Here is a 27391-nt window from a genome sequence, read left to right as displayed (position 1 = left end):
GAAGACATGGTTCCCAGTGGAAAGGGTTTGGCGGTGGATACAGATTGTGGTCAGTGGTGTATGCATAGCAAGTAGACTCTTGCAAGTGCTGGGATTGATCAGGGAGGTTACACACAGCAGCAAGAGAAGACAGTTTTGATTATAAACAGTGTCAACATTTAGGAAGAAGGTGACAGGTTAAAAAAAAAAGGAAAGAGATGCTATTGAAGTAGCTGGAGAGGGATGAGAAATATTGGAGGCAAGCCATCATGACAGAGAGGAGGAATGCTCGAGAAAGAAGGGGTGTTCAATTACATGGAGAGCCTCAGGTCAGTGACATGCAATGATGCTTAAAGTTCTGGGTTTGCAGTGTGTTAGGAGGTCTCACATGGTCTCACAGGGCTTTCATTCAAGTTACATGTGAAGAGGAGTGCTTGTCATGGGCTGGAAACTGAATAGCAGGGGATGTGCTGTCATCTGGCCACGTAGGGCCTGAGGAATTAGGACCCAAGTCTGAAGGGCAGAGGGTGGTCCAAGCAAGGCTTTCCTTAGGCAGAAGAAATCTGCGTGCTCTTTTCCCTACTCGAGTGTAAGCCCTTTACAGCAGTAGCCACGGCTTCAGGGTCATTGTTTGTGCCCCCAGGCAGTCCATTACCTCTAGGAACCCACTGTCTGTGTTGTAGTTGTAATGGATTGAATAAAAGATCCAAGGAGCAAAATAAATAGGAGTATAGAAGTCCAAGAACAAGGGAGCAATTAAATGGCTGATTCAAAATTAGGTAAGAGGCAATTTCAGGGAGTATAGCTCAGATGTCCAACTGGGGCCAGGACTAGGGTAAGGCAAGTGGGGCACCCCTTGAAATTTTGCACCCTAAGCACTTGTCTCACCCTAGCCACGGCCCTAATGGAAATATTTTTCTTTGAGATGACTGGGTTGAATACCATTTGGGAGAGTTGACATTTTGCAAGTTTTTCAGAAATATAATCCTCTCCTCTTTAGTATTCTACATCCTCTTAGCTCCAAATCAAATATTTATTTCATGCTGTCTCATTTCTTATCATAAGAACAAAAATTTTATGACTGAGGGTTTTTTGCAGAAGAGATTAACTACAGAAATAACCAGCAATTTTAATATATCTGCATCAGGGAACAAGGCCATATTATCTTCAATTAACTAACGATGAGCTTCTTTTGTTAAGCCATATAATGAGTAATTTAGAGCTTTCAGCCTATCTTTGGAGGATAAAATGTTCCATGCTGTTCAGAGTAGGCTTGCTCCTGAGAGACAAATTTAGAAAAATGTTTGTTCAATTTCATGATAAAGGCTATATTTACACCAGGGGAAGAAGTTGAGCATTTGGAAAATCTGTGCAGCATTGCGATGGAATTCCTTCAGTTGTGTTGAATGCTTCATTTTTCTCTAAGCCCCAATTTAGCTTCGATTACTGTAAAAACAAAGCAGCAGGTTACAGAGGTTTTCAAGGGGTTTCAAAACCTGAGGGAAAATATTGTACTTTTTTTCTGGCAAATGTAGACTTTGTCATACTTGTTTTGATCACGAGGAGAAGAATAAGTATTAGGAAAGTGTTTTTAGCAATTTCTGAGAACATGTTTTTCCCCAAAAAATATGAACAACAAAACTCCTGTTAAAGAAAGTGCATCATAACAACTCTTTCCTTCTGCTTCAAAAGATGTTGCCTTATGGCCAATAGGGTCACATGGCTTGAAAGTACTTCAAGAAACTAAGGTGTCACCTCTCATTTGTTTAAATATTTAAAGATGCTCCTTTCCGACCTAGCCGTATTTTAAAATTTGTACTGTTGTGATGTTATCCTTGATCACTCTCATATGATCTCAGTACAGAAATGGAGCACTCCTCCATAAGTTTGCAATTATTAGTTTATTCACATGCCAGCAAAGAAGAAACTGGATGTGGAGGTCAGGCAGCAAGGGATCCCTGGCAGGGCTTTTGAAAGACAGATTGGATGGGAAAAGCATCAATTCATAGAGAAAACTTATGGTAACAGTGACAGTTATTAGCCAATGGACCCAGCTTTCTGGGGAGATCAAGTGACAAGTAATAGAGAAAGGCATGAACTTCAGTATAAAGGGGGTGAGAAAAGAGAAGCAAGGTAGAAAGAGAGTATCTGGGACGCTGTAAAGAACTGGCACGGCCCATAGCAAAACAGTGATTTGACCAAGTGTAGCTAGCAGTTAAATAGTATTCATGGTCACTGATGTTCCACTCCAGATATTCTCAACACATGCATCAAAAGTCAGAGGATAACTTTACAATTTAATTTAGTTGTAGCTGCGTCCCCTATTCTGAATTGGATGAAAGATTCACTTATCAAGATGCTAAATAATTTAATGGTATTGATAGTCTGGTAGTGATGCTGTTGGCCAGAAGAGGAAGAGAGGGCCATGATTAATGCAAGAGGTGGTTCTCAGCAGGAAAGAGATAGGTGGGGAGAAAAATGGGAGAAAATGTACGTGAAGGAATGATACAGGGAGAGATTATGAGTGACTGGGAAAAAGCCTGTGGCCTCAGGACAGGTTCTGCACAGGATGCTGAAAAATTAATACTACAGTCCTTGTCTACCAGACAGGGAAGTTGTGGGGTCTCATGGGAACAATGTGGGTGGTGGTGAAGTAGACACGTGGTCAGTATACATCACAACTCAGTGGACCCTGAGCTGCATCTCATACATTGCTGTAACATCAATTTCTACATCCTAGTAAAATCCATTTCCTCCCAGTGGCCCACCAGGCCCTATGTGTTCTCCCCCACTGTGGTAAGCCGACTTTAAAGATGGCTCCTGGGGACTTCCCTGGTGGCACAGTGGATTAGAATCCACCTGCCAGTGCAGGGGACACGGTTTGATCCCTGGTCCGGGAAGATCCCACATGCCGCGGAGCAACTAAGCCCATGCGCCGCAACTACTGAGCCTGCGCTCTAGAGCCTGCAAGCCACAACTACTGAGCCCGTGTGTCGCAACTACTGAAGCCTGCCCGCCTAGAGCCTGTGCTCCGCAACAAGAGAAGCCACCGCAGTGAGAAGCCCACGCACTGCAACAAAGAGTAGCCCCCGCTCGCCACAACTAGAGAAAGCCCGTGCGCAGCAACGAAGACCCAACGCAGCCAAAAAAAAAAAAAAAAAGGCTCATGTGTCAGAGACCTTCAAGATGGCAGAAGAGTAAGACGTGGAGATCACCTTCTTCCCTTCCTCCCTACAAATACATCAGAAATTCATCTACATGTGAAACAACTCCTACAGAACACCTACTGAATGCTGGCAGAAGACCTCAGACCTCCCAAAAGGCAAGAAACTCCCCACATACCTGGGTAGGGTAAAAGAAAAAAGAAAAAACAGAGACAAAAGAATAGGGATGGGACCTGCACCAGTGGGAGGGAGCTGTGAAGGAGGAAAGGTTTCCACACACTAGGAGCCCCTTCGCGGGCGGAGACTGCGGGTGGCAGAAGGGGGAAGCTTCAGAGCCACGGAGGAGAGCACAGCCACAGGGGTGCGGAGGGCAAAGCAGAGAGATGCCCGCACAGAGGATCGGTGCCAACCAGCACTCACCAGCCCGAGAGGCTTGTCTGCTCGCCCGCCAGGGCCGGTGGGGTCTGGGAGCTGAGGCTTGGGCTTCAGAGTTCAGATCCCAGGGAGAGGACTGGGGTTGGCTGCGTGAACACAGTGAGAGAGTGGCATGGACTTATATATACTGCCAAATGTAAAATAGCTAGCTACTGGGAAGCAGCCGCATAGCACAGGGAGATCAGCTCGGTGCTTTGTGACCACCTAGACGGGTGGGATAGGGACGGTTGGAGGGAGATACTAGAGGGAAGAGATATGGGGATATACGTATATGTATAGCTGATTCACTTTGTTATACAGCAGAACCTAACACACCATTGTAAAGTAATTATACTCCAATAAAGATGTTAAAAAAAAAATGGCTCCTGCTGGTCCCTGCCTCCTGAGAGTCATAGCCTTGTGTGATCCCATCCTTTTCAGTGTAGGCTATGACTCAATTCTAAAAGAACATTCAGCAGAGGTGATGGGGTGTCACTTCTACGGTCAGGTTACAAGAGATTGTGACTCTGTCTTGTTAGAAGATCTTCCCTTGCTGGCTTTGATAAAGCAAGCTGCCCTGTTGCAGAGGCCCATGTGACAAGGAACTAACGGTGACCTTCTGTCAATAGCAACAAGTAACCAAGACACTAGATCCAAGAATCCTCAGGCAGCTAAATTCTACCGACAACCACATGAGCACATTCTTCCCCAGTTGAGCCTTCAGATCAGACTCTCAGATGAAATCACAGCCCTGTGGGACTCCCTGAATCAGAGGATGCAGTTAAGCCATGCTCAGACTCCTGGCCCACACGAACGTGAGATTATAAATGTGTGTTATTTTAAGCCACTAAGTTTGTGTAGTGTTACACAGCAATAGATAATATAATTTGGCTTATTGTCAGTTTCTCCTCCATCCCTACTAGGATGTAAACTAGTAAAAAAAAAAAAATGGAGACACTTTTGTCTGTTTTTTCCCCTCCAGTGCGTTCATGGACCCTATAATCATGCCTGACATGCAGTATTTGTTGAATGTACTGGTTGAACAAATCAACATGTATTTAGTGATGGCACAACTAAACCATATTCTTTCCAAATAAGCTAAAACCATATTCTTTCCAAATTCATTTTATATGCAAATGAATCTTGTCTTTATTGGAATGTATATATACATACAAGAGTAGTTGAAACACAAATATTTTAAGCATATACACACACGCACATACACATGCAGGTATATTACAAATATAGGTGTGTAAATTGGATGTGGATGCAAACCATTTCACTTTGTACCTAAGGGAACAATTGTACCACAAACGTTAGTCAGGAATTTGGTTGGTATTTCCACTCCTCATTGCTCTATTTCACATGATTATTGTCTCTGTTTCCAGAGAGTAGCTATGCCAGTGTAAACCCAATTAGTGGATGTGGAAAGCTGCTTTCCCATGAAAGGCAGTGCCTTCAAAATACAGGCTATTCCTTCTTGGTGTTTAAATGCTTTTGCATGAGAGAGTTGTCCATTTGCATTTTTCATTTCATTCATTGTATTTTTCAGCTCCAGAATTTCTGTTTGGTTCTTTCTTATGATTTCTACCCCTGTGTTAAATTTCTTGTTTTGTTTGTATGTTGTTTCCCTGATTTTGTTGAATTGTCTTTCTGTGTTTTCTTGTAGCTCCCTAAGCTTCCTTAAAACAGCTATTTTGAATTCTTTATTGGGCAGATCATAGATGTCCATTTCCTTGGAGCTGGTTTCGGGAAAATTGCTGTGTTCTTTGGTGGTCATGTTTCCCTGATCTTTCATGTTCCTTGAAGTCTTGCACTGCTGTCTGCATTTTTGAAGAAGCAGTCACCTCCTCCAGTCTTTACTGATTGGCTTTGGAAGAGAAATACCTTCTGTCAGCCCTGCTAGGTATTCTGACGCTTTCTCAGACCTTTTCTATGGATACAGCTGCTCACACTTCCTGTTCCCTCTTGGGGGGGAATTCTTCAGGTTGTGTGTCTTCTCTTGATCCTGTGAAGCCAGGCTGAGTGCTGACAGCCTCCCTTTGCTTTTCCTAGGGTAGTGCTGAATGCTCACATTTGTGTGCTTTCTCCCAATCCCGCAGACTCAGGCTGGCTTGCGCTCGTGTGGAAGCTAGCCACAGTGTGAGGATGTGTGGGGTGAGGCGTACAGAGTGTTAGGGGTGCCCAGGGGCCAGCTGGGGGGATCAGCTTCCTGATGGAATCCGTGAAGCAGTTTGTAGGATCTGCGTCCCTTTGTCATCCCCTGAGAGCCTGTGGCTGTTGTCCTCTCCACCCCTCCCCTCCCCCAAGTCATGCAACTCCTCTCAGTTTTCTGGATGGGGCAGGAAAGAGCTGGGTCTCTCTGGCAGCGTCCTGCACACCAGGGAAGGCCAGGTGCTCATTCACAGACTCTTTCTACCCCAGGAGAAATCATGCTGAGGTTTCTCTCCTGGGCACTGAGCTGTGCCGCCTTGGGGAAGGGATGATGTGGTAAAATCAAACTGTTCCTCTTACCCTCTTCATTGTGTCTCACCTCAGATTTTTTTTCTCTCCAGGGCTGTGCTGGAACTTCTCTGCTGGACTCCTGGACTTCTACAAAGGTACTGTCCTCTGTGAGTGATGGTCAAAATCGGTGTTCCTTCTGGGGAGGGTGGTAGAAAACTCCTGCCATTTTCCCAGCGCTGCTCTCTCTCGTTTTCATGTCTGCGTTTATGAGTTTAGATTTCTGATTTTCTTTTGATTATTCACATTTGAACTTTTCTGGACCAAGGTCTTTTCTTTCCATGTCCTAACAAGGGATTGGCACTTTTTTTTTTTCTGTAAAAGGCCAGGTAGTACATATTTTCAATTTGTGGGCCATATAGTCTCTGTCACAACGACTCAACTCTGAAGGCAGCCGCATCTGTGGTATATGAACGAATGAGTGTGGCTGTGTTCCAATAAAACTTTATTTACAAAAACAGGTGGTGGGCCAGATTTGGCCCATGGGCCATGGTTTGCTGACCCCTGCTAAATCTGTGGCATCTTCCCAGCCCAGCCCCACCCAGGGAGAAGAGTGTGGATGAAAGAGTATAATAGCTATTTGGTTCTGGCCATGATCGTTTAAAAGGGAGATGACTGGGAAAGTGTTAAAGGTAGACACATCCCAGTTCACATCGTGCCCTGTGGCTTCACAGCTGTTTGACCCTGCGTGTGTTCATTAATCTGTCAGTGTGCATATGTTGATTATGTTGTTCATCAGCGATAGTATTTTTTGATATGTTTTCTGCTGAAGGAATTAGGCAGAACCCAAAGGCGACAGGTTTGAAGCTGACTATGCAATCTTCCCAGGAATAAAAAATCAGGGTTGAACAGAAGATGAAATAAAGGGAACATCTGGTGTTTGAAAGGAGGGACCCTCTTGAGTTGATGTTAAAATGTCACATCATAGCTCTGGCTATCTCTTTTGAAAATCATTGTTCAACCTGGCTGAGGGAAAGGTCTCAGTGTTTGTTCTGCCTTTGTGTTCTGGTAATTTCATAGTCCTGGGTCTTGCCCTGGAATATACTTAATATTTGCCTATTTACAGAGGCTTTCGTTTCTTATTCCTCTGTGTGGCTGATTTGAAATTACTCCGGACGTTCCGTGACGATCAACTGCCAATTTTCCTTTTCAACTAGATAACCTGGAACCATTTTCAAGCTGTACAGGAGGTCAGCTTCCAATTTCTAGCTGTCTTAGAAAGTCTTAATTATTCATTGACGTTTGTAGAATTTGCAGCATAATCTAATTATCTTTCCATTCTGATGACATGGGTAATCTTTTAAAAATAAGTGAACAGTTAATTTTCTCTGATTGTGGAAGAACTGACAAGTTATGGAAGCTGTGATGCATAGTTGAGAATCTGGCTTTGGAGCTTGAGGGCTCTGGGTTTGACTGTGCCCTCACACTGTGATCTTGGCTCAATTGCTTAATCCCTCTGAAGATAAAGTCATGCATCTAAAAAATGGAGATAATAATTCTTACCTTTTAGAATAGCTGTAAGAGCGAGAAATAATGTAAATAAAGCTACTCACACAATACATTGCCTAGGATACTTTCTCAATAAATGGAAAATAGTATTATAATAAGAACATATGACTGGAATGCAATATATATTGTCCTACTGGGTGAGTGATGAAAATTCTTGATTTAGTTTAACCAAAGTGTTGCAGTGAAGCCATTAAGTTAAGAATTATATTGGAAACAAGTTTTTAATTAGTGTAAATTAATTAGTGTAATTAATTAGTAGTGTGAACATGAAGTAGGAGACCATAAATAACTATAATCGTCCGTTATTTCTAATTCACGTGAACCAGTCATCAGTAGTCTTTTCAACAGGTTTTTGCTTACTAATAACTGTGAGAAACTTTATTTAGGTTCCCCCTTCTATGTTCAACTTTTGCTAAATCCCTGAGGAGCAGAGCTCTTGTTCCAAAGCAGGACAGAGAGAGGTTCCTGATGGAATACCCTTTCTTCATGAATAGGCAGTTAGCTTTTGAGCACGTGAAAAGCAGGTCTTTCTTCTATCATACGAAGGCAGCTTGTATTGCTGTTTAGACAACAGCAGTAATAGAGAAAATTATTTACATTCCCTGACTTTGAATTTTGTCATCTATGCAACAAGAAGGTTTGGTGCTTTTGGCCTCTGAGATCTTTTCTCAGTTCTAATATTCTATGATTCCAAGGCATTTCCACTGCTAGAATCAGGAAAGTTGGAATTTCTCCCCAAATGCCCATTTTATCAATGCAAACCCAATTTTATTCTTGGCTCTCTGAGACAAGGGAACTGGTTTACTTTTTATTCCCTCTTTCCTAACATCTATTTTAGTGCTAGGAGATTAGGGGTGCTTAGTAATTAGGATAAAGTATAAAGAGACCGAAGTATATAATTCAGCATTAACTAGAGGGGAAGATACTGAGGTAGGTCCGTATCATCAGGATGTCATTGCTTTGCATGTGTAGACTCCTTATCTAACTTGAGACAGGATGAATTGTAGGGGCCATGCTGTACTGTGCTTTCTACCCACAAACAGGGCCCTGAAACAGTATGGTTCCCAGGAATAACTTAATGCCTAGGCCATTAGCCAACTAATACTCAACTATGACCTCACACTTGGAAGGGCATTTGTTTGGCTCTGATTTCCTCTAATGAAGATTTGAAAAAAAGCCTAACGCATATGACAACATGTCTCCCCATCAGTTCATAATTTCTCCAGGCAAAAGACAAAACCCCAAACTAACCAACAACAAAACAAAGCTTTCTGGTACACACTCTGTGGCGTCAATCCTGGACTCTTAGTGCTAAATACTAAATAGAGAGTGACTTAATAAATCATTTTACAGTTGATTTTTCAAAATTTCTCTTAGTGTATGCAGAAAGTCTGCCATCATCATAAGCTCTTTTAAAGAGTCCACTTCTACCCATGCATCTGTTCTCTAGAATGTTAAATCATCATGGAGAAAAGAAATCTCTGAAATGTAAGTAACTCCTTTTGCTGTGGAAAGTAATTGGTCATGGGAGATTATCCTCAGCCAGCCCTTGAATTTCAGATATATAACCTCTGCAGAAAGGTTTAAAAACAATTAGAAAAATGCTACTGCCTGTTTTTACAAAAGTTATGCAGAAGACATCAGGGGATACACATTTATCTCCTAGAATAGCTGACCTATTTACTCATCTTCCTGCTGATATTTCAGCTGATAGCTGCAATTATTCAGATTGTGTGAATTCATCGCATCATGTTCTTTGACTAAAGTCATGCTAGAGTTAATTTCCTAGTCATCTGATATCGTTTAAAATACTGTGGGCAATGGTGGATTCGTTAAGTACTGTAATTGCATTTAGATCAGCCATTCCCGCATTGCTTGTTTTTCTTTCCCCCTATTTTCAGTAGAAAACAAAGAGTCCTCTCTCCACTCTGCCCTCCACTCCATGCCTTCTTTGAGGTCTCTGGTCTGGCAGCTGCAGGGTCCACATGGCAGCAAGGTTCTAACTCCCGCAGCTGCTGGCTGTGCATCCCCCCAAGCTCTGGACTCTGAACTTCATCTAAGAGCTTTCTTGTTTCCATACATAGCAACCGGGACAACCACAGGTCCTGACATTTCCTTTTGGAAAATGAGACTGTGGACATGTGCTTTGTATAGCAGATACGTGTGTTCCTGAAAACATTCACTTTAAATCCCTGAAAATCAAGTGAAATTTCAGCATATCAGGAGGATTTGGTTTGGGGAGATACTCAGTGAAGAATCGTTTAATGAATTGGATATTTCCATTCTCCCAAGAATTTCTTTTTAGTGTAAAGCCACGTTGAATGTGAGCAAGTTACACTTGTTAAATTTTATCCAGTTCTGTTCTGCTAACTCCTTAGTGTTTAAAGGTGGACCTTATAGTTGTGGAAGATAAAGAGTTCTCCACCCAGTTTCCCTGTTTGTTGTGAGTGACCTATGGCTCTGGAAGCCTTCACGTCTGTCGGTTTTTATGCTTCTCCCTGCCTCTCTGACTATGGTCTGTGCCTGGAGTGGAACTTTCTATCCATTCCTACCTTTGGATTGTAAATGAAGAATCAGTTACTGAGGTTTTCACACCCATTTTTTCAGATAATTGTGTGTCACTCTTTGATATGTAGTATGTTTAATATTTACAGGAAGCGCTCCAGAACTATGTATACAGTTGCATTAAAGCCCTGCTGTGGGGCTTCCCTGGTGGCGCAGTGGTTGAGAATCTGCCTGCCAATGGAGGGGACACAGGTTCGAGCCCTGGTCTGGGAAGATCCCACATGCCGCGGAGCAACTAGGCCCGTGAGCCACAACTACTGAGCCTGCGCGTCTGGAGCCTGTGCTCCGCAACAAGAGAGGCTGCGATAGTGAGAGGCCCGCGCACCGCGATGAAGAGTGGCCCCCGCTTGCCGCAACTAGAGAAAGCCCTCGCACAGAAACGAAGACCCAACACAGCCATAAATAAAAAAAAAAAAGCCCTACTGTGCAGGAGACCTGATTTGGAAAATGCTGACATTTTCTGAGCGTATCCTGTATGCCTGACTCTGCTAAGGGCACCGCTTTTTAAAAAAATTAATTAATTAATTTATTTATGGCTGCGTTGGGTCTTCGTTTCTGTGCGAGGGCTTTCTCTAGTTGCGGCAAGCGGGGGCCACTCTTCATCGCGGTGCGCGGGCCTCTCACTATCGCGGCCTCTCTTGTTGCGGAGCACAGGCTCCAGACGCGCAGGCTCAGTAGTTGTGGCGCACGGGCCCAGTTGCTCTGCGGCATGTGGGATCTTCCCAGACCAGGGCTCGAACCCGTGTCCCCTGCATTGGCAGGCAGATTCTCCACCACTGCGCCACCAGGGAAGCCCAGGGCACTGCTTTTTAATCTCCTAATCCCCCCAGCCCTGTGAGCCAGGCAAGGCTGGTTGATGCCCCTTGGTGTGGCTTGCTGTGGTCCACGGCCAGAGTGAGTTGTCACTGCCCCTTCTCGTGGGTTAGAGCCCACATCATATTTGTAGTTAAATATTTTGCATATCATACTTCGAAAGAGTTATTATTATCCCTCTTTTATAGAATCTAAAGAAACCCCCAAATTTATAGGAAAAGACTCTACCGGAACATTATCTTTTCACAAATGGCGAAGCTATGTTGACTCACCTTTTAGATTCAGTTAACAGTGGTGCTTCAGTTATACATTTTTGTGAGCCATGTTGTGTAAAGAACCTATGGAGCTTCCTCAACGTTTAAAGACAAAGGTGTTTTTGTATTTTTACAGGAGTACAATTCACAGACTATTTACTGGGAAATATGTGCATACTTCTCCTTTCTCTTCCGTTGTGTGTGGTTACCTTTAGAAACTATTTAACAAGATTTGTGATGGGACGTGTGAGCACGACTTTGTGCTGTTGATCAAATGGCCAGGTGGGGAGCTGCTATAATAGTGACGGACAAGTAATGTATATACTCAGACCTGCGCAATGGATTCTGTTCTCTAAGGGTGTTTGCCGCGGTTGCATTTGCTGAAGAGCTGAAATGCAAGCTGATGAGTAAAGGCAGAGAATATAAAGTGATCCTCCGGCTTATAGGAAGAATGCATGCCATTGTCTCACTGAGGACACACACAGTGTCATCCAAATTATAAATTTAGATTTTGGTCTGATCGTTTTATTTTAAAAGCACAATAGGACTTGAGAGTTCTTGCTAACCACTTTCTCCATGCCTGACAAGGGGATAAAAATATATAATAAATCCAATTGCTTTGAGATAGAAAAGAATGTGCAAATCATTGGTATTTTTAGAAAATCATTATACTTTAAACTCCTCACGTGCTCTCCTCAAGTGAACGCAATTCACAGACAGTGTTAAGGCAATTTAAATACAGCAAATTTTGGTGGAACTATACTTGAGATGGACTCTGTAAAAAACCGTTCAAAATGAGTAGTTACTTACTCTCAGATTATAGAACTAGGGTTTGCATACTGAACATAAAACCACTTGGAAACCTCTACTATTAACTTTAAATCTTCAGCATAGTCTTATAATGTATGTTAGTCATTTACAGCGTGTGCCAATCCTTTTCCTATCTGCCGTTTCTCATTGCTGAAGACTGGGAAACACAGGCTGGCATTTGACTCTGGAAATGAACAATTCAGAAAACTCAACGGGGAAACTCACTTAGAAATAAAATGTTCACTTATGTTTTTATTGCTCATTACACTGTTCCTTTGATGCAAATGTTAACATGATGATTAGTGATTCTAGTTAGCCTTTCCTATAAAAGAGCAAAAAAAAGTAAATTTGTGATGAAGTTTAGCAGCAAAGAAATACCTCTTCTTCAGCCTCCCACTTTTACTGACTCCCTCAAGGGGGAAGAAATTGAAGAATCAGAGGATACGCTTTGGGAAAAAAGCAGTTGCTGAAATGTGTATGTGTAGACTTATTTGCATATACATTTTATTTTGGAAAGGGACTGTCAGGAATTATGTGCTGCTCTAAGTGACCCATAGAGAGTGTTTCTTTTGCATAACACCCAGCGCACCTAGAGGAAGTGCGTGATAATAGTCACGCACTATTAGAGGAAAGTGAACTGCGTTGAAGAATAGGAGTGGATCGCAGAGGGGTAAGAGTGCCCAGATAGGGAAAACAGTTAGGGGGAAGTTGAGGCCCTCAGTAGCAACGTTAGGAAGTCCAGCCAAGAACTTACAGTCGTAAGAGGACTGAGCAGCGACAGAAGCAGACGTTCCCTGTTGTGGTTTCTGGGGAGCCTGGTCTGCCAGGATGAGAGAGCAGTGGAGGGGATTGCAGATACATAAAGCCATGTCAGGACTCTGACCTCCATCGGTTCATGCCTCAGCGAGACCTGGATCATATGTCGTGTTCAGCTGGATACAGTTAATGACTTTCCAATCCTGAAATAGTTTTTCTTAGCGGATTTCTGTTTGGGTTTTTCAAATACATATTTTGTTTTTATTATTGGCAATAGAACATTCTCTCTCTACTTAAATCTAAGACATGACACCATAAAACTCCTAGAAGAGAACATAGGCAAAAGATTCTCTGACATAAATTGTAGCAGTGTTTTCTTAGGTCAGTTTCCCAAGGCAATGGAAATAAAAGCAAAAATAAACAAATGGGACCTACTTAAACTTATCAGCTTTTGCACAGCAAAGGAAACCATCAACAAAACAACATATGGACTGGGAGAAGATACTTGCAAATGATGTGACTGACAAGGGCTTAATTTCCAAAATATACAAACAACTCAATTACAGAAAAACAAACAACCCAATCAAAAAATGGGCAGAAGACCTGAATAAACATTTCTTCAAAGAAGGCATAAAAATGGCCAATAGGCACATGAAAAGATGTTCAATATTGCTAATTATTAGAGAAATGCAAATCAAAACTACAATGAGGTATCACCTCATACCGGTCAGAATGGCCATCATTAAAAAGTCTACAAGTAATAGATGCTGGAGAGGGTGTGGAGAAAAGGGAACCCTCCTGCACTGTTGGTGGGAATGTAAATTGGTACAGCCACTATGGAGAACAGTATGGAGGTTCCTCAAAAACTAAAAATAGTACTACCATTTGACCCAGCAATCCCACTCCTGGGCATATATCCAGACAAAACTATCATTCAAAAAGATACATTCACCCATATGTTTATAGCAGCACTATTTACAATAGCCAAAACATGGAAACAATGTACATGTCCATTGACAGATGAATGGATAAAGAAGATGAGGTGTGTGTATATATATACATGTATGTATGTATGGAATGGAATATTACTTGGCCATAAAAACGAATGAAATAATGCCATTTGCAACAACATGGATGGACCTAGAGATGATCATGTTAAGTGAAGTAAGTCAGAAAAAGACAAATACCATATGATATCACTTATATTTGGAATCTAAAACATGACACATATGAACGTATCTATGAAACAGAAATAGACTCACAGACATAGAAAACAAACTTATGGTTACCAAAGAGGAAGAGCGGGGAGGGATAAATTAGTAGTTTGGGATTAGCAGATATAAACAACTGTATATAAAGTAGATAAACAACAAGGTCCTACTGTATAGCACAGGGAACTATATTCAATATCCTGTAATAAAACATAATGGAAGAGAATATAAAAAAGAATATATGTATAAAACCGAATCACTTTGCTCTACACCAGAAACTAATACAACATTGTAAATCAACTATACTTCAATAAAAAAAATAAAATTTTCTTTCTTTTAAAAAATGTTGTAAGAATACTTAACAACTTCGCATGAGATTTACACTTCACAAATCTTTAAGTGCACAATACAGGATTGTTAACTACGGTCCCCAAGTTGTACAGCAGGTATCTAGAACCTACTCATCTTGTATAACTGAAACTCTGTATCCGTTGAACAGCAACTCTCCATTTCCCCTCCCTCTAGCCCGGTCACTTAGAGAAGCTTATACTTTCCTGATAGTTCCTTACAAAATAAAATAAAATTTGACTCTCTGCTTCTATGTGTTTGATTATTCTAGGTACCTCATTTAAGTGGAATCATGAAATGTTTGTACTTTGGTGACTGGGCTTATTTCATTTATCATAATGTCTTTCAGGTCCATCCATGTTGTTTTAAACGACAGGATTTCTTTCTCTTTTAAGGCTGAATGTTTCATTGTATGTATGTATGGCATTTTGTTTACCTGTTCATCTGTCAGTGGACACTTAGGTTGTTTCCATATCTTGGCTATTGTGAATAATACTGCAGTGGACATGGGAGTATAGATATCTCCTTGACAGCCTGATTTCAGTTCTTTGGGATATATACCCAGAAGTGGGATTGCTGGATCATATGGTAATTCTATTTTTAGTTTTTTGAGTAACTTCCAAACTGTTTTCCATTGTGACTGTGCCAGTTTAATTCCCACCAACAGTGTACAGGATTCCCTTTTCTCTACATCCTTGGCAACACTTATTTCCTGTCTTTTTGGTGATAGCCATTCTAACAGGTGTAAGTTGATGTCTCATTGTGGTTTTGATTTGCATTTACCTGATGATTTTTGATGCTGAGTATCTTTTCATGTGTCTCTTGGCAATTTATACGTCTTTTGGGGAAAATGTCTATTCAGGTTCTTTGCCCATTTTAAAATCAGGTTATTTATTTATTTGTTTTTTGCTATTGAGTTGTAGAAATTTATTTTATATTTTAGATATTAACCCCTTATCAGATATATGGTTTGCAAATGTTTTCTCCCATTCATGAAGTTGACTTTTTACTTGTTGATTTTTTTCCTTTGCTGTGGAGAAGATTTTTAGTTTTATGTAAGTTCTTCTTGTCTATTTTTGCTTTTGTTGCTTGTGTTTTTGGTGTCATATCCAAGAAATCATTGCCTGGACCAATATTATGAAACTTTTCCCCTATGTTTTCTTCCCGGGGTTTACGTTTCAGGCCTTAATTCATTTCAAGTTAATTTTTGTGAGTGGTGTAAGATTAGGGTCTGATTTAATTCATTTACATGTGGATATCTGGTTTCCCCAACACCATTTGTTGAAGAGTTCTCTCAAGTTTTTGAAGTAGATATGTAGACGTAATTATAACCCCAAGGTGCTTACTAATCACTGCACTGGCCATATTATGCTGTTGCTATCCAAGTGGTATGCTGAGCAGCCCAGGTCACATACACACACACAAAGATACATCACATGCACACCACACAAATACACACTCTCAAGGCAACCTATAATATGTGCTTGTCGCTGCTGTGACAGCTTCACATTATTATTTCCAAAGCCATAGGCTTTCTGTTTTCCTTGCAGAAGATCAGATTTTCCCCTTCTTTTTTTTTTTTTTTTTTTTTTGGAGATACCCTCATTCCTTAAGTCTGAGGATTCTTCCTCCTGCAGCTTTACGGGGTAACGGAATAAACAAGTCAACACTGTCTCATTTCTCTGCTTTGCCACTCTGTCCAAAACACAGAGAGACTTTTGTTTTGAGGATTTTTTTAAAAAAATAAATTTATTTATTTATTTATTTTTGGCTGTGTTGGGTCTTCGTTGCTGCGCGTGGGCTTTCTCTAGTTGCGGCGAGCGGGGACTACTCTTTGTTGTGGTGTGCGGGCTTCTCACTGCGGTGGCTTCTCTTGTTACAGACAGAGCACGGGCTCTAGGTGCGCGGGCTTCAGTAGTTGTGGCACGTGGGCTCAGTAGCTGTGGCTCGCGGGCTCTAGAGCACAGGCTCAGTAGTTGTGGCGCACGGGCTTAGTTTCTCCGTGGCATGTGGGATCTTCCCAGACCAGGGCACGAACCCGTGTCCCCTGCATTGGCAGGTGGATTCTTAACCACTGCACCACCAGGGAAGTCCCTGTTTTGAGGATTTTTATGCTAATAACTTTAGGGGCTTAAAAAATGGGTAAAACATTAGGGAATGTACAGTTTCCAGTCTCTTCTTAAATGTCATCCATGCTTGCTTTCTTTGCATTTTCTTTTGATTCCTTTATTGGAGTGCTTTATGGAAATATTTACCTCTTCAGTTTTCTTATCCAGAGATTAGAGTTTCTCAAATGTACTTTTCCTTCTGCTTCTCCTTTTGTTGTAATTAAAGAATAAATGTGCAAAGATTCACAAAAAGTATGTCAATATTTCAATGGGCAGTGAACATCTGTAGAGCCCAGGCTGGGTCAGTCCTTTGTGGTGGTTATCAGGTCATAGATGTTCTGACTCTCCTCCTTTTCTGAACACTGGGTGGATTTTAGGCCATGTGACATAATTTGGCCAACAAAATTGAGTGAAAGAAACATGACTCCCTTCTGGGTCTCTTCAAGGCAGTGCATGATTCCTTATGTTTCTGTCCTTCTACCTAAGTGATCATAAAAATACCTGCTGTTTGTGAGCCTTCGTAAACCTGGGTCCTCAAGTGACATTAATGAGTAGGGCTTACTGTGTGCTGGGCAAGGAGCATGAGTAAATAACAAAATGTTTTATTAAGTCATTAGAATTTCAGGATTACTTGTTACACAGCCTGGCTTAGCTGTCTGACACAGCAGTCTGTGGAAACTCTCTGTCCTTTTACAGGACTCTGGAATGTGCTCTCAGATCCCCCTTCAGGACTGAGGCACTTATTTCTACACCGGTTGGGATGTTGATAGCTGGATCCCTTTCTAGGAAATGCCCTTGGTGAGGGGAGAAACCTTGCATACATCTTCTCTGCTCCCTGAGAACAGCTCCCACTCAATTATTGACAGTTTGGGGGTAGAGATGTGCAGTCCCCTTACTTCAGTTTAGGACAACTCTAAAGGGCCATCCAGCTCCAGAGTTTCCCTTTGGATGCGGAGAGACCTTGGTGTAATGACTCACAGTTCAACGTCTCTGTGTCCCTCACTTTCCCATAGGTCTCGGTTTTCAGGTTGCTGCTGCCTCGGCTCCCTGCATGTCTCCATCTCAGGGTGTAGCTCCCTGGCAAGAACTAAGACAGTCCCGTGTAGTAATCGTCAAATTTGGTCTTTTTTTTTTTTTTTTATACAGTGACTAATGATAAAATCATTGTGTAAAGGAAGGCTAATTTCACATAATAATGATATTGTAATAAGTAATTACATTGGTCTTATACCATGTAGTTAAAACGAAGCTTTACGGCATCCAGTAAGTGAGAACGGTGTTCTTTATGTAAATTACGCCATCACCCAGCGCTGAGTACGATGGCCCTCGGTCGAGCCGTTGTAACAAGCCAGAGTGAGTGGTGCTGTTACTTCAGTGCACTGGTGAAGCTTCTCTGTGGATGCAGTTCAAGAGAAAAAGGCAGGTTTAAAACCTAGCATGGGGCTTCCCTGGTGGCGCAGTGGTTGGGAGTCTGCCTGCCAATGCAGGGGACACGGGTTCGAGCCCTGGTCTGGGAAGATCCCACGTGCCGCGGAGCGGCTGGGCCCGTGAGCCACAACTGCTGAGCCTGCGCGTCTGGAGCCTGTGCTCTGCAGCAAGAGAGGCCGCGACAGTGAGAGGCCCGCGCACCGCGATGAAGAGTGGCCCCCGCTCGCCGCAACTAGAGAAAGCCCTCGCACGGAAGCGAAGACCCAACACGGCCAAAAACAAATATAAATAAATAAAAATTAAAAAAAAAAAAACCTAGCATGAAGAGGATTTAGGGTGTGAGGCAAAGAGGGATTTCCCAATGGACATGGGTCATGAACTTTGCAAGAGCTTTGTTGTGGGTGCTGGTGAAATTGCATTTCCTTGGACCATTCAAACTTAGCAAAAAGTGTCATCTGCCCTGAACCGTGAAGCTGTAGTACTTTCGGAAAATGAAGAAAAGTCCTTGATGAGTGGTCTTCTGAGAGTGACTTTAGAATTAAAATAATAGTTTAAGGGTAACATATCCATTGTGCCTTATTCTTTAGGAATGGATTTCAGCTTAAATCACAGGGAAGCCCTTCCACTTGAAAATGATTTCCAGCTAAAATTCCTGCCATGACTCTGCTCTGCTTCTCACCCTATTACCTCTGAAAACCAACAGCTCACCTAACGCCATAAGTTTTGAAGAATTTCTACTAATTTCACCTGATAGAACTAGCTAGAACACCACAGGTCTGTTGGTTCACATGAAAGTAGGGGCAGATCTTTCTTCTGCCACTTCCTGTCTCTGAGGCTAGGCAGAGACTCCAAAGCAAAGACTGAGTTATAACTTTTCTAGGTAGCTGTTGTAACTCCCCATATTTTTGTTTGGACACCCAACCTCAGAAATATTTGGCAGGAAGAGGGCTGGATGGGAGCTGGTGGTTGCATGCAGTATCCTGGGGTGGACGGTCACCATAAATAAAATGGAAATGCACCTGGAGGATTGTAGTTGTACACAGATTCCTTTGGAGCAGAGTGTGGATACTCTGGTGGTGGAAACCCAGGAAGATCTCATTTTCAGTATAGAAGGCAGGTGATAAGTGAACATTTGCTGTACGTTGAGATTCAAACCAGAAGCTATGGGTAGCAGTCAGTTGGTCTTAATGTAAGTAAAAGAATGGAATTTGAAAAGTACTCTAAATGAATACAGAGTGAAGATGAGTGTAATCCATGCAGTCTATTTGGGGACAGAAGCCACAAATGGATGTCTCCTTTACAGGTGATAAGTAAATAAGAACAAAACTAAGCAAAACAAACAGAGCCTGTAGGAAAAGCTGCAGAATTAAAAGCAATATTACCCTGAAAACTCAGAAGGAGAGTGAATTTCTAACATTAAGCAAGTCAGGAAATAGAAAAGAATCCTAGAAAACTGTTTGGAATTCAAAATATGATGCAAGGCAAAAAGCCAGAGAGTGAAGTCCTAAGGGGAAAATAGGATAAGATAAAAACCAAAGGATAACATGAGAAAACAAGATAGGTGAGATAAGAGAGGAATACAAGGAAATGAAAAATGTAGTGGTAGAATTAAAATGCGCATCAGAGACAGTTAAGATTGCTTTGAGGTCAAAACCAGAAAAAAAAAAAGGCATAATTGAAAAATTGCTTTAGTTTAAAAAAGGTACTCCTAAGAAAATGGGTTGACAATCTATGCAGTATAAGGAGAAAGAACGTTTATATACAAGGCATGAAAAATTCAGTGGAATTTCCATCTGTATCTGCAGCCCAGGGTCTCTCCTTCCTTTTTTAGGTGACATAGCCTTTCATGTATTTTGGGAGCTCTCTACCTGGGGTTGCCAATCAAATAAAACTGTGTCACCCAGTGCAAAATTGACCTTGGGATTCAAGCTCTTTGATTAGGATACCCATCCTCTGATCACAACCTAAGCGAGACCAGTGACATTCATACCTGGACTTCTGTGCCCACAGCCCCCTCTGAGAAGGTCAGAGAGGTCATCCTTGTTATAACACGAGCCTGGGACACAGGTCAAAGTTGTTTAAACCAAGGATGGAGGACTTCCACAAGTGGCATGTGGTGTGCTTGATTTACATCTCTGCCCACAATCTGCCCCCTAAACTAGATGATAATGGACTTATCTATGAAACGTTGTCGAAAAAATTTGGATATGAATATGATACATTCAGAAAGAGTCAGCAAACAGAGAAACACACAGGGAAAGCTCTATCTGTACTGATTTAGACCATTTTTTTCTTTAAGTTTTTTTAAATTAAAAAAATTAACAATAAATACATATTATTTATAAAATGATACCTGTTGACTTATAAAGTTTATGTAACTTTGAATATTCCATGTAATCATCATATGGAAAAATATCCGTAGCAAAGATCAAGTACATCCAAACACTCTCAGTGTGAATGTTTATGATCTCTGTTTTTCTACTTTTTGAAAGATTTCCAATTTCCAAGTAGCCTGTGCTACTTTAAAAAAAAAAAAAAAGATAGTTAAAGATGAGAAAAGGCCCTCCAGGAAATACCTGAACATACTCCACTGAGGAGCAGCCCTGGATTTCTGGCCACGTGACCTGTGAGAAGGGCCTGGCTTTGTCTTTCTATCTCTAGAGGATGAAAAGGATAGGGAGTCCTTGGCGTCGAGATGTGCGCTGGGGCTTTGCCGAGCGTGGGCGTCCTCCATGCCCTGTCTCTGCTGAGTAGTGAGGAGAAGCTGCCATCCTCCTTTAATTACTTTGTCGTGTCAGCACTGTCCATGGGTGGCGTATAATTATCCATCTGCATGGATGACCGATCATGATCTTTTCCTAAACCATGATCTCTTTCTAAACTAACTTCAGTTATCATCGTGGAAATCCAACAGTTGGGGATATTTTGCAATATTTCTAAATGTGAAAACAACCGTAATTAACAATTTAAAAAGTACTTACACTCTCTCCTTATCCCATACTATCTTTTTGTGATCCAAATGGTATGTCAGAGCCTTACCCTCAAGTCAAGAAACTTAATTTAATTGGGATGACAGACGAATTTAAATTACATAGCACAACATCAATCACACAAATGAATCTTATCACTTATTTCAAACCCTGGGCGTGATAGAAGTCCAGAGGAAGGCATGTGATAATGCTGGAAGTGAAATTCAAATCAAATGTAATGGAGTTTTAGGAGAAAGAGCTGCACCTGGGAATGTGGACACTGCCGTCATTGGAGAGACTCAGATATGCAGCCACAGAAACTTACTGCAGGCAAAAGTCCACTCCCATGTGTATGCTTTCATTTTATAATAATTTACGGCCGTTTATTGCCTGGACATCCGCCCTTCCTGTCCTGGGGCTCAGGCGGGAGAGGTAATATTTGTGCAGATGTGAATGGACGGGCAAGCCAGCTTCCCACAGTGCGTCCTGCTGCTTCTTCCTTTCTGTACAATTAACACTCAAAATCAGATTTAATGAACCAGAAAGTTAAAGAAAAGTCAGTTTTGCGGCTAATGAGCTTTTCAAATGTTATAAATTTTTAATGGACTTGGTGATCTTTGCACAGTTACTGGCAGCTCGAATCCAAAGGATGCAAGGAAGATAAAATTCTTTCTACTTTCAAGTTGATTTAAAAAATACACAATGCAGATCCTAAGTCATACATTTCAAAGCCTTGTGTTATGAATACAAAGATGCTTATAAGTCACCAAAAAGATTTCATAAGTAAAATATTTTTGATTGATCAATAATTGGTTAGTTATACAAACCAGATCTATATCAATAGGGTGGTAAGAAGCTAGTAAATTGGGTTTTATGAAATGAAAATATGGTTTGATTGATTTTTGGACTATCCTACAGTATTGCTTCTTCCTACTCCTCAATGTAGACATTCTCCAGGGAACTGCACTTTCCTTCTTAGCCTCTTTTCCTTAGTTTATCCTTTTGATTTAATGGACTTGGCCAAGCTTAAGGTTTCAAATATCTTTGTTGACTCCCCCATTTTTGCCTGTAACTTACTAGTTCAATGTGTACCTTTAAAATATCTATACCATGCTAATATGTTTTGTAGATACGGAGAAAGCAGTACTGAACAGTACAGATGGGGTCTCTGCCACCATGGTAGAAGTCAGAATAGAACTTGTTTTGGGGGCATTGATAGGGGCTGGAGCATGAGGCGGCTTCTGAGGTGCTGGCAATATTCTATTTCATGGCTTGGTGTTAATTACATGGGAATGTTCACTTAGTGAAAATTCATTAAGCTGTACACTTAAAAACCTTTCATTGCAGTTCAGTATATAGAAAATGCACATACTGCACAGTTTGATGAATTTTCACAAATGGAACACACCAGTAATCCGCAACTACATGAAGAAATAGAGCCTATTGACACCCTAGAATCACCTGTTTCACTCCTTTCCAGTCACTGACTTCTATCCTGCCTTAAAAAAGTATAGATTAACTGTGCTGCTTTTTGTACTCTGTGTATCATGCAGTATGTTCCCTTTTGTATTGACTTCTTTCACTCAGTGTTATGTTTGAGATTCATCCACACTTTTACATGTGGTATGTTGTTCATTCTCATTGTCCAGTAGTATTCCATGGTGTAAATATAATGCAATTTCTTCATCCATTCAAGGATTGATGGACATTTGGATCATTTCTACTTTTTGTTATAATGAATAAGGCAGCTCTGAACATGCCGTGCTTGTTTTTTGGTGAGCTTACGTCAGCATATCTATTGGGTGTAGTCCTAGGAATGGAATCGCTGGGTTCTCGGGGGAGTATGCGTTGAGTTTTATTTGATACTGCCCAACGGTTTCCCCACATGGTGCAACAATTTATGCTCCAGGAGCATATGAGTGTCGTTGCACATCCGTGCCAACAGTTGGTGTTGTCTGTCTCTTCAGTGTTAGTCGTTCTGGCATGTAAGCTGCACACTTACACAATTTCCTGTACATATGTTCTACATCAATAAAAAGTTTGCTTTAAAAAACAACCTCATAGATCTTCACCCTTCTTCTAAAACCTTATTCTTCTTTTTCTCTAATAGTTGTTTGTCATTATGCTTGGCTTCCAGGATCAGAACCCTAGAATTGCTTGACTCATCTTATGTCCAAACAGTTAAGTCAAATCTTAGTCTATTTCCAGGGCATTTCTCAGATCCCACAGGAGCATGGATTGACTTTTTTCTGGGGATTCATGAAATGCTTCCAAGAGAAGAGATCCTTGAGTTACTCTTCAAAGGACAAGTAGGGCTACCATGTAGGCAAAGGTATCCTAAAGGCATATCTGGAAGGGAGAACAGCATGTGTAAATGTGTGGAGAAAGATAATGATATGATACGTTTAAGGGTAGTGTAAGCTTTTCAGTATGGCTGAGGCCTGGAGAAGGGTGGAAGATGAGATTGGAAAGATAGATAGGAGGTAGATCATGCAGGAGACTCTATGTTACGCTGATCAGTGTGAGCTTTTATGATTACAAAATGGGAGTAACGAGTGATCTTTTAAGTAGGAGAGGGGCTTGCTTGTGCATTAGCGAGATCAACATCATAACATAATGAAAAGTAGATTAGAATGATGAGTCCGTTCTTAGGGAGACCAACTAGGAAACACTTGTCATATTCTCTAGATGATAAGTTTTGAAGATCTTAGCAAAGATAGTAGCAATGTATACAGCGAGGAAGAGATGTTTGTACATTGTTAAGACGATAAAATTGACAGGAGCTAGTGACTGGAAAGGTGACGGAGAAGAAAGATGGTATGAATGACTCTGAAATTTTTTTGCTGTGGATAATGAGGGTATAGTGGTGCCATGAGTGGGAATTGCATCTTGAGGGTGATGAGAGTAGGGAGCAAGGAAAACTAATGCATCGAGTTTGGACTATGGTGGGGTTGACATACAAATAAAGCATTCACGTGGAGAAAGTCAAGTAGGCAGTTAAAAATATGATTCTATAGGCTAAGAAAAAGATGGACTAGAGACATGTCATTGGCAGTTGTAGACATTATGGGGGTAATGGAAATGTGAACGAGGTCCTTCTCATCTCAGAAAGGATGAGAGAGATGACAGTTGAGGATGGAACCCAACCTTTAAGTGGTAGGCAGAGGAATCAGAGCCCATGAAAGAGACTAAAGCTAAAATATATGTTGCCTTGACAACCAAGGGAGTAAACTGTTTCGGAAAGAAGGAAATGGCCAACAATGTCAAGAATTGTGGAACAGTCCAGTAAAACAAGGAACAGAAAGCAAACCATGGTCTTGACAAAAGCATTTTCAGTGGTGTGGTTGCAGTTAAAGCCAGATGGAAACAGATCAAGAAGAAGTGGGAGGTGAAGAAATGAACTTAACAATGACTGTCCTTTCAATGAAGTTCTTTCATGAAGTCTGAAAAGAGGTGAAACGGGAATATAAGTAAAGGAGTCTGAGACGCTTTTCCATCTTGGTTTTCTAAAACATGTAACACGGTATCATATGGATAGCAAGGATTCAATAGGAGAGAGCTGGAGTAAAATATATATTATTTCTATTCCCTTTGCTGGCTTATTATAATGGTTTTTACCGACTAATGAGCATGAGATCACTGTTTAAACATATTCTTGCCTCAATACTATCAGTTAGACTTCTGAATTTATGTACTCTAGATTCAAATACATACAAATCTCTAGGTGTCTTTTCCCAGGAATATTGTTAAGTGCTTGTATTTAAATATTTTGTGGGACCTCTAGTTCTCATAAAGAGGTAGATTTTATACTGACTATTGTCATTATGTATCGGTGATATTATAATTGAGAAATGGTTTCAATTAAGTGGAATTTTGAAATGGCAAATGCAGAGAGAAGGAAACGTTGACTTAAAAATTTGACTAGAACCGTTTTTACATTCTAGAGAGGAGGCAGAATCCATATCAAGATGAAAGCTGCTCGTTTGCTTAGGAAAACACCGTAATTGTTCTTTTGGTTATAAACAGTAAAGCTGCTTGCCTGGGTTGAAAGGGGGAGGTTAAAACAGTGGGAGATGAAAATGCTCAGCGTACTAGGGCAACATGAATTTTCCATTGTTTCTTCTTGCTCCACCGGCTTCAGTAATCCAGGGCTCAAAAAAGAAAGGATGGATACAGAGAATGTAATTTCGTAATGGCAGAGTTTGTTTTCTTTACTGCTGAATCTCTAGCACATAGACCCAGACCTGGTATATAAGTAAGCTTCTAACAAATGTTTGTTGGATGAATGAAAGATCTTTTTATACAGTAAGGAAGAGCAGACTCCAGAAATATGGGAAATTTTAATAAGGAATTCTTTGTAAAATAAAGGGTGATGGACTTTTAATGTGGTACCTGATACTCAGTTTTTAGTAATTTTTTTATCCTCTGCCACCATTCCCCTCTTTTTTCCAAGTCTTTGGCAAAGTGTGTTGGATAAGGTAGGGTCGGGTTAGTGGTGCTTTAAGAAAGGAGAAGGGGGCTGGGGGAGGGAGGCAGGGGAAAAGGCCAAGGGATGACAGCAGGTAGGTGAAAGGTCACAGACACTGTGAAAGCAAGTAAGCAAGAGCTCAGAGTAAGAGGTGATGGGCCACAGCCCAGAGATTCTCAGCCTCAGCCTCAGAGTCTGAAGAAATATTTGATAGCAACGTGAAGTTCCCGCAGAAATGGGTGTACATTTATTTATCTGGGTATCAAAGAAAACAGTGGTAGAGGATCGGTACATACGTTTATACAATTAGGATTTTAAACACACACACAAACGTACACGTGCCACCACACACTGACGCTCTGCCGCACTTTACATGCTGTGTGGTGTCGGGGAGCGGGGAGCAGGGAGTAATTTAACACTCGGCCTTTTCAGTTCTCTTGTTTGTCACTGTCGTGTGACGTGAGAGAAACACGTCAGAAGGGCCATACGGAGTTCTCCACTTCCCAGGATCTCAGGGCCCTGCCTGTGTGTTCAGCATCTTGAAGGAGAATGCATTCCTGTGGAGGACTCAGAGATGGGGAGTGTGGTTTCCTCCTCACTACCTCCATGGTCCTTCCTCAGGGGCATCAAGGACCAGGTTTGCAAGCCACTGAAATCAGAGCCCATCATTGGTAATAGATCTGCATTTGGACAGGTCCTTTCTTAAGACTGTATCTTAACTGTCCCCCCGCCCCCCCGGCCCCCCCAATTTCAACCACTTGGTGGGAAATGAGTGGTGATGGTGAGAGAGTTTGTGGAGAAGGAACCTCGAAGCATTTCTTAAATCCTCTGTTGGTAGAAAAAGACACCCTGCTATATTGGGAAGTGTGGATCGTTGCCCTGGATTGGCGTTTAATTAACTGGATGACCTTGGGCCACTTCAGTGGACTCTCTGCACCATGATGTCTAGCAGGGTATAGAATACTTGTTCTCAGGCACAGTCTTACTCAAAAGCTCTGTGTGGAAACCAGAGCTAGCTTTGCATGAAGCTGGTTGATTGGGCACAGGCGGTGGTGGTGTTCATTCTCTCGTGCCCCAGTCTCCTGCAGGACCCCCCTGAGAAACCCCTCAGAACTCTTGGGGCCTTTCAGAGCATGAGGTGGAGCTCAGTGAACTCAGGGACCTCCAGGGTCTCACCTAGCAATAACAGCCTTGCTTCGTCTGTGGACGCTTGGTCTGCCTGCATGGAGTTTACCCGGTTAGATTCGGGCCCCCTGGGATGGGAACTAGTGAGTTTTGTTTTAGGCTGGGTAGGTGGAAGTTGAGGATGTCAGCTCACCTGAAACATTAGGCAAGTCCTATCACCAAAAATGTGAAGAATGGTATGGGCCAACCAAGACTTTTATTGTCCTACCTAGAACTCTTCAGGAGAAGGATTGCATAAATGCCATCCATTATCTGCACCTCCGATGTGGTGGAAAGTCAGCAATAACCTTCATTGTGCTCTTCCTAAGAGTCTTATTTCTGGTGCTGTGCGGGTGAGTTATACACAGGGATGCACAACGAATGACTTTTGTTAATATAAGAGATTTTCTCAGCACATCTGAAGAAAATGGGATATGTGAGTGTTGGTATTTTAGTCAGATTATATGTCAGATTTTGTTCCTTAAGCAATCAGTCAAGTGGAAGAAGAAAGAAAGTAAAACACAATCCAGCTTTTGCTATATTGAAGGACAATAAAATGACAGTAAAGATCTAGAAATATACAAACAATAGCAAAACACAGCTAGACAATTCCACAGCTGCAAGCTGCATGTTAGAAGTCTGTACGAAGGGCGTAATATTATGCATAAGAGAGAAAAATTACGTGCTTTTATGTTAATTGAATTCAGAGGACAGTAGTATTTCCCTAAAAGACAGGTGCATCGGTGGAGAGAATTGACAAGGCACGTTCGTTCAATGACAGTACATTTTTGTGCCCTCTGAGCACTGTTTTAGCTGAATCCCACAAAACCTGATATGTTTTATTAACATATGAACATGTTGATTAACATTCACTTCAAAACATGTTTTATTAACATATGAACATATGTTCATAAACATTCACTTCAAAA

At 41.5% G+C, this 27391-nt stretch overlaps 1 long non-coding RNA gene across 1 annotated transcript in view; it reads left to right on the top strand.

The window, feature by feature from the left end:
- Positions 1-27391, top strand: part of LOC309653665 — a 305518-nt gene that overhangs the window by 33341 nt on the left and 244786 nt on the right. Inside the window, exon 2 of the long non-coding RNA XR_014259351.1 lies at positions 6113-6157. This is a non-coding gene — a long non-coding RNA (uncharacterized lncRNA). The remainder of the gene's footprint in view (positions 1-6112; positions 6158-27391) is intronic.

The sequence above is a fragment of the Balaenoptera physalus genome (genome assembly GCF_965194825.1).
Source record: "Balaenoptera physalus genome assembly, contig: HAP1_SCAFFOLD_796, whole genome shotgun sequence".
Lineage (NCBI taxonomy): Eukaryota > Metazoa > Chordata > Mammalia > Artiodactyla > Balaenopteridae > Balaenoptera > Balaenoptera physalus.
This window is presented reverse-complemented; position numbering and strand designations above follow the sequence as displayed.